We start from the raw sequence: 16,810 nt of genomic DNA, 5'->3' as shown, positions 1-16,810 counted from the left end.
AAGGCTTTCCCAAAGTCACACAGCCAAGACATTTCAATGATGGGTCTTGAAACCAGGTCTTCCTTGCTTCAGGTCCAGCTCTTTACCCACTTTGCCCCATGGTTTCCCTTATATACATGCATACATACTTAATAAATACAATAATATAATACATACATACAATAAATACATAGAATACATACATAGAATAAGTTGGGGAGTTGGGGAGTAGTAGTAAGGGGTATCATGTAGATGTGGCACTCAATCTGAGGTCTGAAGAATGTAAGGCTTCTATGAGACAGGTTTAAGAGAGTTTCACCATCATCATCATTAGTACAAACCTCTATAAAGTGGCTCATGGGTCTGGTGTGGGAAAATCACATTGTAAATCTCAAAGTGTTATGTAAATGTCATTTTGTATAATTAGTACATTTACAGTATGCTTTTTTGTCAGTTCTCTAAGAGTTAAGTCTTTTAAGCACTTACTGCTGTGTAATCAAGTTGATATAAACTGCCCAAAGAATTTAGAACTCTGAAACAGATGGTAAATGAGATACAGCATTAAACATGTGGAGAAATTTCAGTTTCAGCCTTCACTTAGGGTTTGTGGGCCAAGACGCTGATTCAGCCTAGCACAGGGGTGCTCAGGGCTTGGAATTCAATGTACCTCTTTGATAAAGTGAATGACCTGCATGAGTTTCCAGAAATAATCAAAACAACTAGTTTCTGCACAGTCCTCCACTTAGAGTGATAACATTCTTTCTCCCCCAAGCCTTCCTGTCAGGTCTCCAAGGTAAATGCTAAGGAGCTATGAAATGTGCTAAAGGGGAAAACTTCAGAGATAACATTCTTATTTTCAGATCAGGCAATGCCTGTGAACCCAGAGAGATGCTATTTGACCTGAAACTGGGCTTCAGGTTATAAGCAATTGTTCCAAAATGGCAGTCATCTTTACTTTTACTAGTTTCCTAGTAATGAAAACATTTAAGAACAGATACATTTCTATTATAATGATGATTTCTTTTACCCAATGGGTTCCAGAATGCCCTGGGCTGTCATTATACCCAGGGCCATAATTATCACTTCTCCATCATAATTTCCATTTCTCCTGGAAAATAGCCCTTTTAGGAATGCCACAGTAGGCCAAATAGTTATCCTTAGCAGTCCAATGGTCAGTTATCTAAACATTTCTTAGGACAACAAATGGAGAGAGATCAGATGCCTATTTAGTCCTGTCCTGCCAACATGGCAGATGGTGAATAATCAGAGGAAAGTAGGAAAACTGTGTTAACAACCCTAATTTGGCAGTATTATTCTATTGAAGGAAATTTCTTTCTGAACCCACTAGCAATCTATTTATGCCCCTAAATAATGGTGACTGACAAGCTAATTGTTTCTCAAGGAACTTTATCCATTCAAAAGATGACAATGATCTGAGCAAGAAAAAGCACAAGAATCAAAGTAATTGACTACTATAATTGAGCTAATACAAAATTTAAGTCTTACATACAGAGGCATTATGTTTTTTCTTCTCCTAAATCAGCTTATTGGAATCTCTAATGTGATTTGCTATTTTTTTTTCAAGCAATTAATCTTTAATATAAGGGAAGCAGTTAAATGGCTCAATGGGTAGAGGACCTGGAGTCAGGAAGATGTGAGTTTATATCTGGCCACAGACACTCACTGACTGTGTGACCCTGGCCAAGTCATTTTACCTCTGTTTGCTTAATCCACTGGAGAAGAAAAATGGCAAACTATTCCAGTATCTTTAACAAGAAAACCCCATATGGGGCTACAAAGTTTCAAACATGACTAAATTACTGAATAAAAACAACAATCCTTAATATGTACAATCATTTGAAGAAGAATCATTGTGTGTCATTCTATGTCCTTTCCTTAATGGAAGGTTCAAAATTACTCATGTTTTCACTTTACCTATCCAATAATTCCCTTCAGTATCTCATATCTTTTTTCATAAGAGAGTCCCACTGCTGTTTTGAAGACCATATTCCTTGTGCCTGAACTTTTAGGGCTAAGATAAAAATGGTTTCTGGAAATGGTTAGAAGGTGGAGGTGCAACTGGCAGTTCAGTTGTTTTTAAAGAAAGTCTTCTGTAGCCAATGGTCCTCATCCTGCATAACATTTAAAGGGAGAGGGAGTTTGAGGCAGGGCAGTGGAAGACTGGAGCCTATGGGAAGTTAAATTCTGAAAGAATGGCCCTACAATAATTGGTCCAAGGTGATGGTAGACAAAAACTGACTTGGTAGTGGCAGTCAAATGAATTAAACTCAATAAGTATTGAGTACATGTGCCTAGTCAATGCCAAGAGGTGGGGAAAGAAGAGAAATATATGAGCTGGTCCGTGCCCTTGAGAAAATGACAAACTTGTTGAGGAGATAAAAATTATAGATATGATAGAAGTAAAGGAACAAACAAGTGATAAATGAAATATAATCAATGACTAGAATACTTAGTACATGAAATGAGTGCTATGGGTCATCAGAAGCAAGAGAGTTCAACATATGCTAGTCTTATCAAGGCCAGTTTCATGGAGCAGGTAGAATTTGAATTTAAAACTGGTTTTGAAGGACAGGCAAAAAAAATTCAACCACCAACTCAGGGAACTATGCCTAGAGATGCTTGTACTTAAGGCAATTCCATGAGGTAGTTGGGGTGGGGGAGAAGAGCTATGTGTAGAGGACACTTCCCCTCAGATACTGCTGTGCTCTAAGAAAGTCTTCTATGGGAAATGGTCCCTGACCTCCAAATACCTTTAAAGGGGAAGGGGAAATTATGATAGGGCAGTGGAAGAAAGAGCCAACAAGAGAGACCCTGAGAAAATAAGACCTATGATGAGGGGACCATAGAGCCGGACATCCAGGCCTGACCTAGTAGAAAAAGTCATAAGGCTAAAGATATTTGGGGCCTGCCAACAGAAAGAGTATCCCACCCCCGTCAGGGCATTTGACCAAAGTTCTAGTTACCCTGCCCTGGTCATAGCTTTGCTTGATCCCTTAGAGAGTTTTCATTTTTCCCAGAAATATACATTGTCTATTTGACCCATAAGGGCTCTTCTGTATCTCAAGTCCATCTAATCTCCTAAGAAAAACTGAATACATTTGAATATAATTCAATTAGCATATTAGTCACTTTGAGAAACAGTGTAATATAACAAAGTTAACTGTGGAGTCAGGAAGCTCTAGGTTCAGTCCTGCTTCAGCTACATACCAACTGGGTGACCCTGGAAAAGACATTTAATCTCTCAGTGCCTCCTGGCAACTTTTTAGGGCTATAAATAACAAAGAATACACCAATCTTAATTGTTAAAAATAAAAGTTCCTCACCGGGAATTGCCTGTACCAATGAAATCACAAGCCTAGTATATGCACATGCATACACACACACACTCTTACTTATGTGTATTTATAATATATAAGTTGTACAGAATGAGCAAATTAACATAAAGAATCTATTTGCTGAATTACATAACACACAAAAGCACTACCTACTATTTTAGCCAGTTATCATCTCATGACCCTAGAATCCTTCCCCCCTTTTCTCTTCCCACCCTTCCCCTGTCACAGAACCCATCTCCACTTATTCCTTGACTCCTGAAGTATGTCCAATGAAATAGGAGTCATCAATTCCTTGTTATGACTAGGAGGACCACCAGTCCTTGCTACCACATCCTAAAGTCATCTGGACCTTAACACCTACCCTGCCTCCACCCCTTTAATTACCAGAAATTATCATTTGAACTATTTATGTAACCTAAGGACCCCTGGCCCTGGCCATCTACTCCTTATCTTACCCCTTAAGATGTCCAAGTCTTTCCCTCTTCCCTGTAGCTGAGGGTGTGTGTGTGTGTGTGTGTGTGTGTGTGTGTGTGTGTGTGTATGTATGTGTACACTATCTCCTATAGCTAGATAGAGTATGGATACTTTGAAAGCAAGAAGCATCTCAACTTTTTTTTTCTTTTTGTGCAGAAAGCACAGTACCTACTTAGCACATAGTAAGTGCTTAAGAATGCTTTTTCATTCATTTGTCAGAAAGTAAAATAAATAGTCAGAGCTCTCAACATAGGTCAGTGAAACTAGCACTATTGTGTGTGTGTGTGTGTGTGGTTTGTTTTTTGTTTTGTTTTGGTTTGGTTTCTGGGTGAGGCAATGAGGGTTAAGTGACTTGCCCAGGGTCACACAGCTAATAAGTGTCAAGCGTCTGAGGCCGGATTTGAACTCAGGTCCTTCTGAATCCAGGGCTGGTGCTTAATCCACTGAGCCACATAGCTGCCCCCAGCTCTATTATTTTTTTTTAACTTATTTCAGGAATATCAAAATGATGTTAAATAGATGTTGTATTTTCTTGAGGGAAGGGATTCTCTTTTGCCTCTTTTTGTATCCCCTGCACTTAACATTGCTTTCCATTGTGTTTGCCACTCCATTGGAATTCTTTTTCACATGCCAACCTATAACACTTTCCACTGTTTCACCCAAATTGGGGGAGGGAGGAGATCATATCCTAAATTCCAGGGGAAAAAAAAACTTTTAGAAGCTCTAAAGTTATTGTGAATAAAAAACTGGATCACAAAAGGGAAGAATGGAAAAAAAAATTAAGGCTTTGCCTTGGTGGGAGGGGGGTGCAGCTAGGTGGCACAGTGGATAAAGCACCAGCTCTGAATTCAGGAGGACCTGAGTTCAAATCCAGTTTCAGACACTTGACACTTATTAGTTGTGTAACCCTGGGCAAGTCACTTAACCCTCATTTCCCCACAAAATTAAAATAAATTAAATTAAATTTAAAAATTTAAAAATTTAAAAAATAAAAAGGCTCTACCCAGTGAGGTCCACCTCATGTCTGTGGAAGATTAGGGTGGGGGGTATTGGAGCTAATGTGAAACAGGAAATAATATTGGTTCAGGAGCCTCAGTTCAAATTCTGACTCTGGTGCTTACTACTTATCTGACCTAGGGCAAGTCAACAAAACTTAATCCCCAGTTTCTGTAACATTAGGGGTTGAATTATAAATCTCTGACAGGAAATAAGGAGAGAAGTTTTGAGGTATTCCTATTGCTGATGGGTCCTCCACATAGGTCCTAGAATGTTCTTCCTCCTACCATCAGCATAGAAACTCTGACTAGAAACAGATTTTTGGTGTTCCCCAACCTGCCATTCCCATGTCTAATCCTATGGGTCTCAAACTCTGTGGGGACTCCCTTTTCAGGCCCAGAAACAATAGCTGAGCCCTCAGGGGGTCTAAACTGGTAATGTCATTTCCAAAAGTTAATAGTGGATGATGCATACCTGGCAGCCTGCCTGGCGAAATTTTTCTCCACTCACTAGTCGGCTTATGTCCAGAACTTATTCATGGCTACTTAAGAATGATTATTTTTCATCACATTTAGTTTTTTCTACTTTTATTCCTCAAAATGAGCAAATATATAGTCTAGAAAGGTACAAATGGATTGATTTTCCAACCCTTGATACAAATGACCAAACTCTATCACATTATCAATAACTATCATGTATTACATTAAATGTTTTTGTTGAAGAAAGTGCCTTAAGATAAGTGCTGCAGCTAAGAAATTACCCTTTTAAATGGGAAATGCAAATGGAAAAAGTTTCATTTGCTAGTTTGGGGGAAAAAATGAATAGAAAGTTGCTGGGGAGCCATGCTGAGCCTTTATTGCTGTTCATGTTAAATGAACCAAGAATCAATAGTTCATTTGAAGTACAATGGAGTTTCTAAGACGTCTTAGAAATTTCAGAAACCCACAAAACCATCTTATTCATTTTTTTACAAGTATTAAAGAGTTTGTTCTTCAAATAGGAGGCAAATGAAAACATTGAATATTTATCTCAATGGGGTTTAACTGAAGTTCCTTTTAAAAAGAATCTAGTATTTACTAAATACAATTTGCAATATGCTGCATTGTGAGCTATGTGATATTTCTTATGGGGTCTACCAGTCACATCAATGACAAGTTCCCGACATAAAAAATAATTCTTTAAAGCACCTGGGTATAGACTGAAAAGCCAGGATCAGAGGCGATTTCTCTGGGGCTTCTTACTCTTCCAAAAGAAAGTAAGTTCCTTAGGGAAGGGTTTTGGTTTTTTTGTTTGTTTGTTTGTTTTTTATCTTTGTATTCTCAGCACCTAGAACACTGACAAATAAGAGGTATTAAAAAAAATGCTTCTTGATTGATTCAATCAATACCTAACCTTAGGCTGCTTTAAGAAGTATACTATTACCATATCTCCCAGCCAACATTAAAGATGATAATAATGTAAAACAACAACAACAATAATTATTATTATTATTATAACCTCTAACATTTATATAAAGATTTTAAGGTTTGCAAAGCGCTTTAAAAGTATTACCTCATTTTATCCTTACAACAACTCTGGTAGGTAGATGTTATTATTCTCCCCATTTCACAGATGAGAAAACTGAAGCAGGCAGAGGTGAAATGATTTTTCCAGTGTTAGGCAACTAGGGAATTTATGTGGCTACATATGAATTTGGGTCTTCCTGACTGCAGGCCCAGGGCTTGATCTACTGTGCCACCTAAATGAAGCTCCATGTATATGCTTCTTCCTTCATTCCTCTGGCTATCTTCCTGTTCTTTTCCTATAACTTTGAATTAATCAGTCACTAAATATTTACTGAGCACATGCTATATGCTCAGCACACTAAAAGATGCATTGGATGCTTCAGAAAACATGTGTGTATATGTTTCTATTATGTGTGTACATGTGTAATTCTTGTCCTCAAGGTGTTTACAATCCTATTGGAGAAATAAAAACTAATGGGCATAAAACATTTCCTCCATTAAAGTTTTGATGTGGAAATAATTCTCTGATTTTAATAGCTGTGCCAGGTAAATATAATCTCCAGTAGGTTTTAGCAATCTAGAAAAACCTGGAGGCAGCTAGGTGGCACAGTGGAGTTCAAATCCAGTCTCAGACACTTGACACTAGCTATGTGACCCTGGGCAAGTCACTTAACCCTCATTGCCCCCCAAAAAAAAGAAAGAAAGAAAAAGAAAAACCTGACAATGAAATATATGTTGTGCTATCAATAGCCTAGCCAAACTGAGAGAAGTTAACCACAAGAGGTTCACAACCAAGCAATAGTTTGTTGTTGTTGTTTTTTATGAATATCAACTACTGAGGCACAGACATACTGCAGTCTGCATCAGTGGGAGCATCCACACATATGGAAAACATAGATCTTATTAAGTGTTAAAATATGAAAAAATTAGAGATCAACCCAAGTGCATATGTAATTGAGTGTTAATCATTATGGTAAAATCTAGAAGTATTGCAGAAATTCAGATAAGGAGGTTAGTGGAGTTAGACTTGTCAGGGATGACTTCTTTAAAAAAAGTAAGAACTGAGCTGGTTCTTGAAGACATGAGTTATAAATCTTAACACGAAGAAAAGGGAAGAGAACATATTCTAAGACTAGGGAATTATATTAGTGAAGGCATAGAGGATTGAATGAATATTGGTGCATTTGTTAAATAGTAAGGAGGCTGACCTCACTGGAATGGAAGATGTAAAATAGTGGGCAACAAGATAAATAGCATATAAAGGGCTGATGGAAGGTGTTGAAGGCCAGAAAATGATATTTATAGCTGATATACAATGAAACAGGATGTTTTCAATCATTTCTAAGCAGCACCTTGATGCAATAAAAACAGTGTACAAGGAAGATAAGTTTGGTGGTTAAGTTTAAGATAGATTAGATGTAGGACAAACTGAAGGGTGTTGAGGGAAAAAGCTTTTGCAGGCATCTAGTAATAACAACAGGAGGGTAGTATCAATGTTAATGGCTAAGTAGTGATACCTGGGATAATAATTTCACAAAAAAATCTATTGACTGAATCAGTGAATGCATGTAAGTAATGAGTCAAAATTCCAAGATTTTTTTCTTTCTTTTAGCCTGATTCATTCCAATAATGTCACTGACAAATGAGGAATTTTGGAGGTTTTGTAGGAAGAGACGATAATGGTAAATTCCTTTTGGCACATATTGAGTTTAAGTTGACAGTGACATAGCCAACTGAAAATAATTAGTAGACAGGAATCCATGATGTCTGACTGAGACAAAAAGCCTAGTGTAAGGGCCAAATTTAGTATGGGATGAGTTCATTGGCTCGCCTTAATATTGAGGTACGAAAACAAACAGCCTCTTTCAAAAACAAAACAGGTTTATTAATGGGAACAAGTTTAAAACAATATCTGAATCACACAAGTGAGATTAATAGAACTGGAAACAATGTATAAATCTCTGGGGTAAAAAGGCCCCAGGCATCCTGAACCTGTCTCCAGCCAGCTCTGCCTAAAAACAAAACAAAACAAAAAAACAAAAACTCGCCAATATGCAAAATCTGTAGCTATTTGCTGTAGTCTCTTCCATTTTGGTCCGAAGGTCAAAAATCCCAGCAGCTCCTCAAACTGTCCCTTCCTTCCTTCCCTGTTTCCCTCAGGACCCTCTCTAACTGACTTTTAACTGTGTCTAACTGAATCTAACTGACTTCTCCACAGGAAGGGGAAGGGCAGTTCTTAGCCATGCTGAGTCTCCAATTGGTTCAGCACACCCACATGGGCTGTCCCCATCATAATCTGGCCAGACCCATGTGGGCATGGGGAAGCTATTAGAGGAAAGGCTTAGTTACATAGGTTCAATAAATGTTCCCTGTGGTCAGAGTTCCTCTTGTTTATTCAACTATCTCCCAAAGTACACACCCATCCTCTCTTAGGCTTTTAAGCTTACATTTTTTCAGTCTGACCATAATGAAGCCAAGACAGGGTTATGGAAAACCCCAAATCACAATTAATTCCTTACACTAGAAATATCAATTTGGGTATTATAAATATGGAAGTAATGATTTGGGACAAAAAGTAAGAACAAGATCCCCAAAAAGATAGCAAAATGCATTGGAAAACATATTGGTCTCAGTGTCAGGAGACCTGGATTCTAATCTTGACTCACTGCTAGGAATTTAGGAGATCTTGGGCAAGTAACATAGCTCTCTGGAACTCAGATATGTATCCTCATTTGTTAAATGAAAGAGTTAGACAAGATGTCAATTAAAACAGAGAAGCAAAACTAAGTAAAAGAATAGCAAGGGCTTATAAGAATGGCATCAAAGTCCACTTATGTTAAGGACAAAAACAATTAATCAAATTGGGGACAATAGGAAAATATAGAAAGGGATAATTCCACTTCTTTGGGTTGTAGGCAAAATAATAACTGACAGAAAAATGAAGAAATATTTCACTTATGATGGAAAAAATATCTAAAGCCCCTTTCCCCCATGCAAATTAGGCTAGTTTATCTTAAAAGGCATTGAAACTATTCTTGAGATTTCATTGAATCAAGGTACTAACAAGGTCCTACTCATTGACAAAGCTTTCTGGTCACCTGGGTACAGAATACTCAGTATATCAAAAGCTAGACTCCTTTCCAGAAACTTCAGACCCATAGACAATAAAAATGGTTCAAAAGGAATTAAAATCAAAGACAATTGAAGAGATGAAGTGAGCATGTTACTGCGCATGACCTTTAATGAAATGTGGTGAAAAGGAGACAAGACACAGGATTTCAGGCAAATTATAAATACTGGAAACAATAGACCAATGAGCTTGAAGTCGAAGATAAAATATTAGAATGGATTACTAAATGAATTCCTTATGAACAACAAAAAGAGGTGATCATTATAAGCTATTTTGGGATCATCAAAAATGTCGGGCAACATACCTACCAAAAGATCAAAGATAGAAGGTGTATGTGTATGTATGTATATGTATATAAATATATCTATCTATATACAAATATATACATGCACATATATATTCAAAGATGGATAATACCAATATATTCATGCCAGATGACTTTGTAATAGCAAAGAACTAGAAACAAGGTAGAAACTGATGGATTGGCGGGGGGGGGGGGGGGGGAGGGGGGGGGAAATGACCAAACAAATTTTTGTAGATAAATATAATAGAATATTACTGCTCCATAAGATAGTATAAATATGACTTATTTGGGAGAAAAAAGAGCAAGCACATGATTCAGTGAGCAATATATAACTAAAACAGTTTAAATAGAAATAAAACAAAAAACAAACAATATGAACTGAACTCTAATTGAAATTTACTATTTGTGTAAGCCAAGTGTGACCCCTGGGAAAATGAAAGACCTCTGCAGGGGTGGAAGTTTCAGGATGCAGAATAACGTATGGGCCATCTTGTACAAAATGGCAAATATGGTAATAATTTGCATAATCATACATGTATAACCTATATCTTATTGCTTGGCACCTCAGGGAGGGGGAAGGGGAGGGAGGGAAGGAGGGACAAAAATTGGAACCCAAAATTATAAATGAAAATGTTTCTTACATTAAAAAAAGAAATATAGTTGGTTGGTTTTACTGAGCTGCCTTTTTTCCCTTTCTTTATTCTTTATTATAAAGTCTGGTAGGGGAGGAAGAAGGTAAATGTAGCAAGTACCTTTTCCCCATTTTGGAACTTGCCCTGTGACCATTCCAGGTGACAGCATGAAAATTTAAGAATGCATAGATATCCTCTAATTGCTTCTCACTATGTATGACTCATCCCCTTTATTGGTTGCTGAGCCAGAACTCTGTGGACATACTAAATAAGCAACCTACATATCAGAGTCTTCCTCCTATTTGGCTTCAAAGCATGAGGACTATTCACAATGAGTGTGAGAAAGTTGGCTAGGGGAATGGCAAAAGCCTTATCCCCTGTGGGGCCCCAAGGAGCTGGGGTATACTTCACAGCTAAGCAGGTCTGTTCCTGGGACAAGCTGTTTCTTTTCTTGTTTTTTGTTTTTTTTTTTTCCATAACTAGGTAATGGTAGAGTTTCAGAAGATCCTGGGAGGCTAAGGAGGCAAGGGCTACAGTATCCATCAGAGGAGTCAATTGCAGCAGGAACAATTGTCAAGTTTGGCAAGAGAGGAGCCACCAAGAAAAAAAAAAATCATGCTCGGTAGAGGCAAAATGTGAAATTACTAGCAACAGGATTGACAGACATTGTCTTGATGGCGTTTAATAAGAGCCTCCTAGTAGATTGCAACTTGCCTATAAACTGAGTTTCTGAATCCTGTTTAAATCATTCTCTAACACTGTGTTCTGTATGGCAATAAAATGATATATCCTATATCTAATTCATATGGTGCCCTGGGTACCTCTTTTATTTAGAGACACCTAAAAGCCCAAGTTGGAGACAACCAGAACTCAAATAGAAATGTCCCTAGAATAGCTGAGTTAGGGGGGTGATGAGTAATTGAATGGGAGAACATGGGAGCCTATCTTCCCTTACTGAGAAGAAATTCTTCCTCAGAATGAACCCAGCAAGTCATGATGGGAGATAAACATCATGGGTTGATGCAGGTTACAGACCCATATGGCATGCATGCATGCATTCATACATACATGTATGTAAATATGTACGTACATGTGTATGTGCATTATATAGATATATAAATGAGCAATCGTGACTTAGACCAAAATGTACAGAGGAATTTACAGAGTTTAGAACAGGGGGCAGCAATCAGATTTTGTGCTGGATCAGCACTGAAAGCTTACAGGTTCCCAGCCTGTTCCTGAGAACCTGATATTACATATGATTCAGTACCCTCAAGAAAGTATTAACAGTACCAACTCAGACCTTCCCTCCAAAGCTTCTATATAGCGTAGCCCTAACTTAAATTCTGAAGTCAAGAAATAAACTGAAAGAATGGACAAAAAACAAAAAATAAACCTCACCCAAATGAGATATCATGGTGGCATGGAGGTTCAAGGTGGTAATATAAAAGAAAATTATTATTATCATTATGATTACTACTACTACTACTACTATTATTGCAGGGCAATAAGAGTTAAGTGACTTGCCCAGGGTCACACAGCTACTAAATGTCAAGTGTCTGAGGCTGAATTTGAACTCAGGTCCTCCTGAATCCAGGGCCAATACTTTATCCACTGAGCCACCTAGCTGCCCCCAAGAAAATTATTAAAATATCAAAAAGCAAAACTTCACAGAAAAACATAACTTAGGAACATACATACTCAACTTAGGTTATTAGAAGAAAAGAAGCAAAAGATTATGAGAATTTAAAATATTTATATAGTCAAAATAGAGTACATGAAGGAAAAAATGGAATAGAAATTAAAACTGTGGAACAAAAGAATTAGAAAGAGAATTAACAGGGGCAGCTAGGTGGTGCAGTGGATAGAGCACCAGTCCTGGATTCAGGAGTACCTGAGTTCAAATCCGGTCTCAGACACTTGACACTTACTAGCTGTGTGACCCTGGGCATGTCACTTAACCCCAATTACCTAACACACACACAAAAAAAAAAAGAAAAGAAAAGAAAAGAAAATTAACAGCTTTTCACAAGGGGCATAAAACGTTGGTGATGCAACAAATTCATTGAAAATTAGAATGGACCAAATGGAAGCCAATGAATCCATGAGACAACAAGAAATATTAAAATAAAGTGAAAAGCCTGAAAAAAATAAAGTGTAAGGCATTTCATAGAAAAAAAAAAACCCCAACAGATTAAGGATAAAAAATGTTTAGAATCATTGGGTTACCTAAATTACATGATTTAAAAAAAAAAGATCCATATATGATATTTCAAGAAATCTTCAAAGAAAAATTCTCAGATCTCTTAGAATCATAGGACAATGTGGAAATGGAATCCAGAAGTTGCCTCCTGGAAGAAATCCCAAACTGAAAACTCCCAGGAACATTACGACTAAAATCCAGAGCTGCCAGTTCAAAGAATAATTTTGTAAACAGAAAGAATTCAAGTACCAAGGAGGCACAGTTGGGATCACAAATACCATATAAAGGCTTAGAAATTTTTGAATATGATATTCCATAAGGCAAAACATACAGGCTTACAGCTAAGCATAACTTACCCAGAAAAAAACAGTACAATATTATTTGGGGGGTGGGTAGGGAATGGAAGAACTTTATAGAGAGGACTTCCAAATTTTCTTAATGAAAAAACCAAAGCTACAGAGAAACAATGAAGTACAAACAAAGGAATAAAGTAAAAATAAAAAATATATTCATGAAGGAACAATGATAAAGGACTAAAGTGCTCATATTAAATATGGATCGATGAAACAAGTGTCCCTTTTGATCCTTATCATCATCAGGGTTCAGAGAGGTAATCCAATTAGACAAGAATGGTTCTGTTGGAGGGCGGAGCCAAGATGGCGGAGGAGAGGCTGTGACTCCCACAAGCTCCAGATAAACCTGTCCATTCACGCCCAAATAATGCAGTAAAAATGAAAACCCAGAACAGCCTAATGCATATAAGAACAGAGTGAGACTATTTCTCCGCAAAAGAGGTCAATTCTGATCACCTACTGATCGGGCTGAACAGCTCATCGCACGGTCCGGACCCAGCCAGGGACACTTCTTCCAGTGCATGTCAGAGTCTTCAGCACCAGCAGCTTCTGAGGCTCTGATCACAGACTGGTGAGGGGGTTCCCGGTAGGCCGGGGTGAAGTGGAGGCAGTATCTACTGGAGTTGGGGCAAAGCGCCCTGGGTCTGAACCAGTGGGCTTAATCGAGTGAGTGGTGGTGGCCCAGTGGGGGAGGGGTAAAAGCATGCCAAGCTTCCGACCATAGAGAATCAGAGTTCAATCAGACTTCTGTTTCTGGGTCAAAGAGAAAGGACTGTGATTACTTACAAGCCAGGCAGGCTGAAAAGAAGCCCAATCACCCCCTGGGCCAGGCTGTAGCAGGAACAGTGTGTTCTGGAAGCAGCGCTACACTTTAAGAAGGAGTAAAAAGCCAAGAAATAGTAAACCAGGATGAGTAGGCAGAGAAAGCAGAAGACCATTGAAAACTTCTTTGGGGGAAAGGTAGACCACAATACATCCTCAGAAGAAGAAGATAATAATAGGGTCAAAGCTCCAACATCCATAGCTTCCAAGAAAAGTATGAACTAGTCTCAGACCATGGAAGCTCTCAAAAGGGACGTTGAAGAGAAAGTAGGGAAGATAGAATGAAGATGTAGAGAAAGAGAGGAAGGAATGGAAAGAGAAATGAGAGCGCTACAGGAGAGTCATGAGAAAAAAGTCAACAGTTTGAAAAGCCAAATGGAAAAGGAGATTAAAAAACTGTCTGCTGAAAATAATTGCCTAAGATTTAGGATTGAACAAATGGAAGCTAGTGACCTTATGAGAAACCAAGACACAGTAAAGGAAATTCAATTGAATGAAAAAATAGAGGGCAATGTGAAATATATCCTTGGAAAAACAGCTGACCTAGAAAATAAATCTAGGAGAGATAATTTGAAAATCATTGGACTGCCTGAAAACCATGACCAAAACAAGAGCTTAGACACCATCCTCCAAGAGATTGTGAGGGAAAATTGCCCGGATATTCTAGAAGCAGAAGCTAAAATAGAAACTGAAAGAATCCACCGATCACCTGAAAGAGATCCCAAAAGGAAAACCTCCAGGAATATTATAGCCAAATTCCAGAGCTCCCAGGTCAAGGAGAAAATATTGCAAGCAGCTAGAAAAAAGGAATTTAAATACTGTGGAGCTCCAATAAGGATAAAGCAAGATCTAGCAGCTTCTACATTAAAGGACAAGAGGGCATGGAATATGATATTCCAGAGGGCAAAGGAACTGGGACTACAGCCAAAAATCACGTACCCAGTAAAACTATGCATCATCTTTCAGAGGCAAACATGGAATTTCAAGGAGAAAGAAGACTTTCAGGCACTTGTTATAAAAAGACCTGAACTGAACAGAAAATTTGACTTTCAAACACAAGACCCTGGAGAAGCTTAAAAAGATAAACAGGAAAAAGACTTCATGAGGGATATTAAAAGATCAAACTATTTATATTCCTACATGGGAAGATAATACTTCAAAAACTCATAAGAACTATCTCAGTAAGGATTTAATAGAGGACACGGGTCTGAACAGAATACGAAAGGATGTTATGTTTAGTTCTTTGTGGGGTGTCTTATGTCTGGGGCCGGATTTGGGCTTGGGGCCTCCTGGGTCCAGGGCTGGTGCATTGTCCACTGTGCCACCTAACTAACCCATAATGACATCCTTAAAATAGGGTTGAGGTGTAGGAGAAATAGACTGGGGGAGAGGGGAGGGGGAAGGGGAGACTTGGTCTGGGGAGAGGTTGTTCACATGAAGGAAACAAGAAAAAAAGCTTATGGAGGGGAGGGGAAGAGGGGGAAGGAATTGGGGAGTGAGTGAATCTTAATATCATCAAAATTGACTCAAAGAAGGACTAACATACATACTCAAGTGGGTATAGTAATATATTTTTGCCCTGAGGGAGGGGAGGGAAGGGAAGATTTGGGGAGAGAGCAGTAAAAAGCAAAATACTTTTGAGGAAGGTAAAGATGTTCTGCGTAACGGCACAAGTATGACATATTGAATTGCTTGATTTCATAGGAAGGGTTGAGGAGAGAGGGAAGAAGAAAATTTGGAACATAGAATTAGCTCAAAGACCTTAAACTCATCAGAGTTGGCTCATGGAGAGAATAACATTCATACCCAGTTAGGAGGAGTAATCTATTTAACCCTACAGGGAAGTATGAGGGGAATTACCTTGCAATTTCCAAACAATAAAAGCTCTAACTAAAGATCAGAGGCTTCTTTAACTTACTAGTCTGGGAGATAAATAAGGGAAAGGTTAAAAGGGGAGGTTAATGCCCTAGTATTCAATTTTAAAATCTCACATATGTATATATGTATGTATGTACCCATATGTATGGCATGGCCAATGTGGAAATTTGTTTTGACTGATTATAAATCGTTTTGTTTCTCTTGTGTTGTCAATAGGGTGGATAGTTGCGGGGGTGGTCAGAGTAGGAGAGTGAGTAGTTTGATCACGGGTGAATAAATATTTGTGAAAAGGTGTTTGGGTGAGAGAGAGGGAGGGAGGGATAGAGAGAGAGAATATGGAGGGAGTGGGAGAGGAAGAAGAAAGGAGGGAGGGGAAAAATATTTGGGAACTTTGATCTACACAATGACCAGCCACAATTCCCAAAGAGTTGTGATGAAACATGATGTTGACTTCCTGATTGAGAGGTGTTAGGGTAAAAATTAAGACTTTTTAAAACATAGCCAATGAGGAAAAAGACCTATTTGTACAAAAATATTTATAGCAGCTCTTTTTGTGTTGGATAAGAATTGGAAATCAAAGGAATGCCCATCAACTGGGGAATGGCTAAACAAGCTGTGGTATATGATGGTGATGGAATAGTATTGTGCCATAAGAAATGACAAGCAAGATGATGTCAAAAAAGACTGGAAAGACTTGTATGAACTGATGTATAGTGAAGTGAGCAGAACCAAGAGAAGGTTGTGCACAGAGAAAGCAATATTATTTGATGAAGAACTGTGAATGAGTCAACTATTCTCAGGAATACAATGACTCAAGACAATCCCAAAGGACTAATGATGAAGTATATTATCCAGCTCCAAAGAAAGAATTGATATTGATTGAACACAGACTGAAGCATGCTATTTTCCTTTTTCTTTCTTTTTTTTCTTTTATTCAAGTTTTCTTATACAAAATGACTAATATGGTCATGTTTTACATAATTGCACAATTATACCCTATATCTGATTGCTTACTATGTCAGGGAGGATGAATCGGAAGGAGGGATAAAATTTGGAACTCAAAATCATAAATAAAAATGTTTATCATTTTTTTAAATGGCCAATAAGAAATATTATTTTGCTTGATTATACATGCTTCTTACAGATGGGTTGTTTTTCTTGCTTTTCCAATATGGGTG

At 38.0% G+C, this 16,810-nt stretch overlaps 1 protein-coding gene across 1 annotated transcript in view; it reads right to left on the bottom strand.

Moving 5' to 3' along the window:
• Nucleotides 1-16,810, bottom strand: part of RP1 (RP1 axonemal microtubule associated) — a 715,393-nt gene that overhangs the window by 321,674 nt on the left and 376,909 nt on the right. The window lies entirely within an intron of this gene.

The sequence above is a fragment of the Dromiciops gliroides genome, chromosome 1, assembly GCF_019393635.1.
Source record: "Dromiciops gliroides isolate mDroGli1 chromosome 1, mDroGli1.pri, whole genome shotgun sequence".
Classification (NCBI taxonomy): Eukaryota; Metazoa; Chordata; class Mammalia; order Microbiotheria; family Microbiotheriidae; genus Dromiciops; species Dromiciops gliroides.
This window is presented reverse-complemented; position numbering and strand designations above follow the sequence as displayed.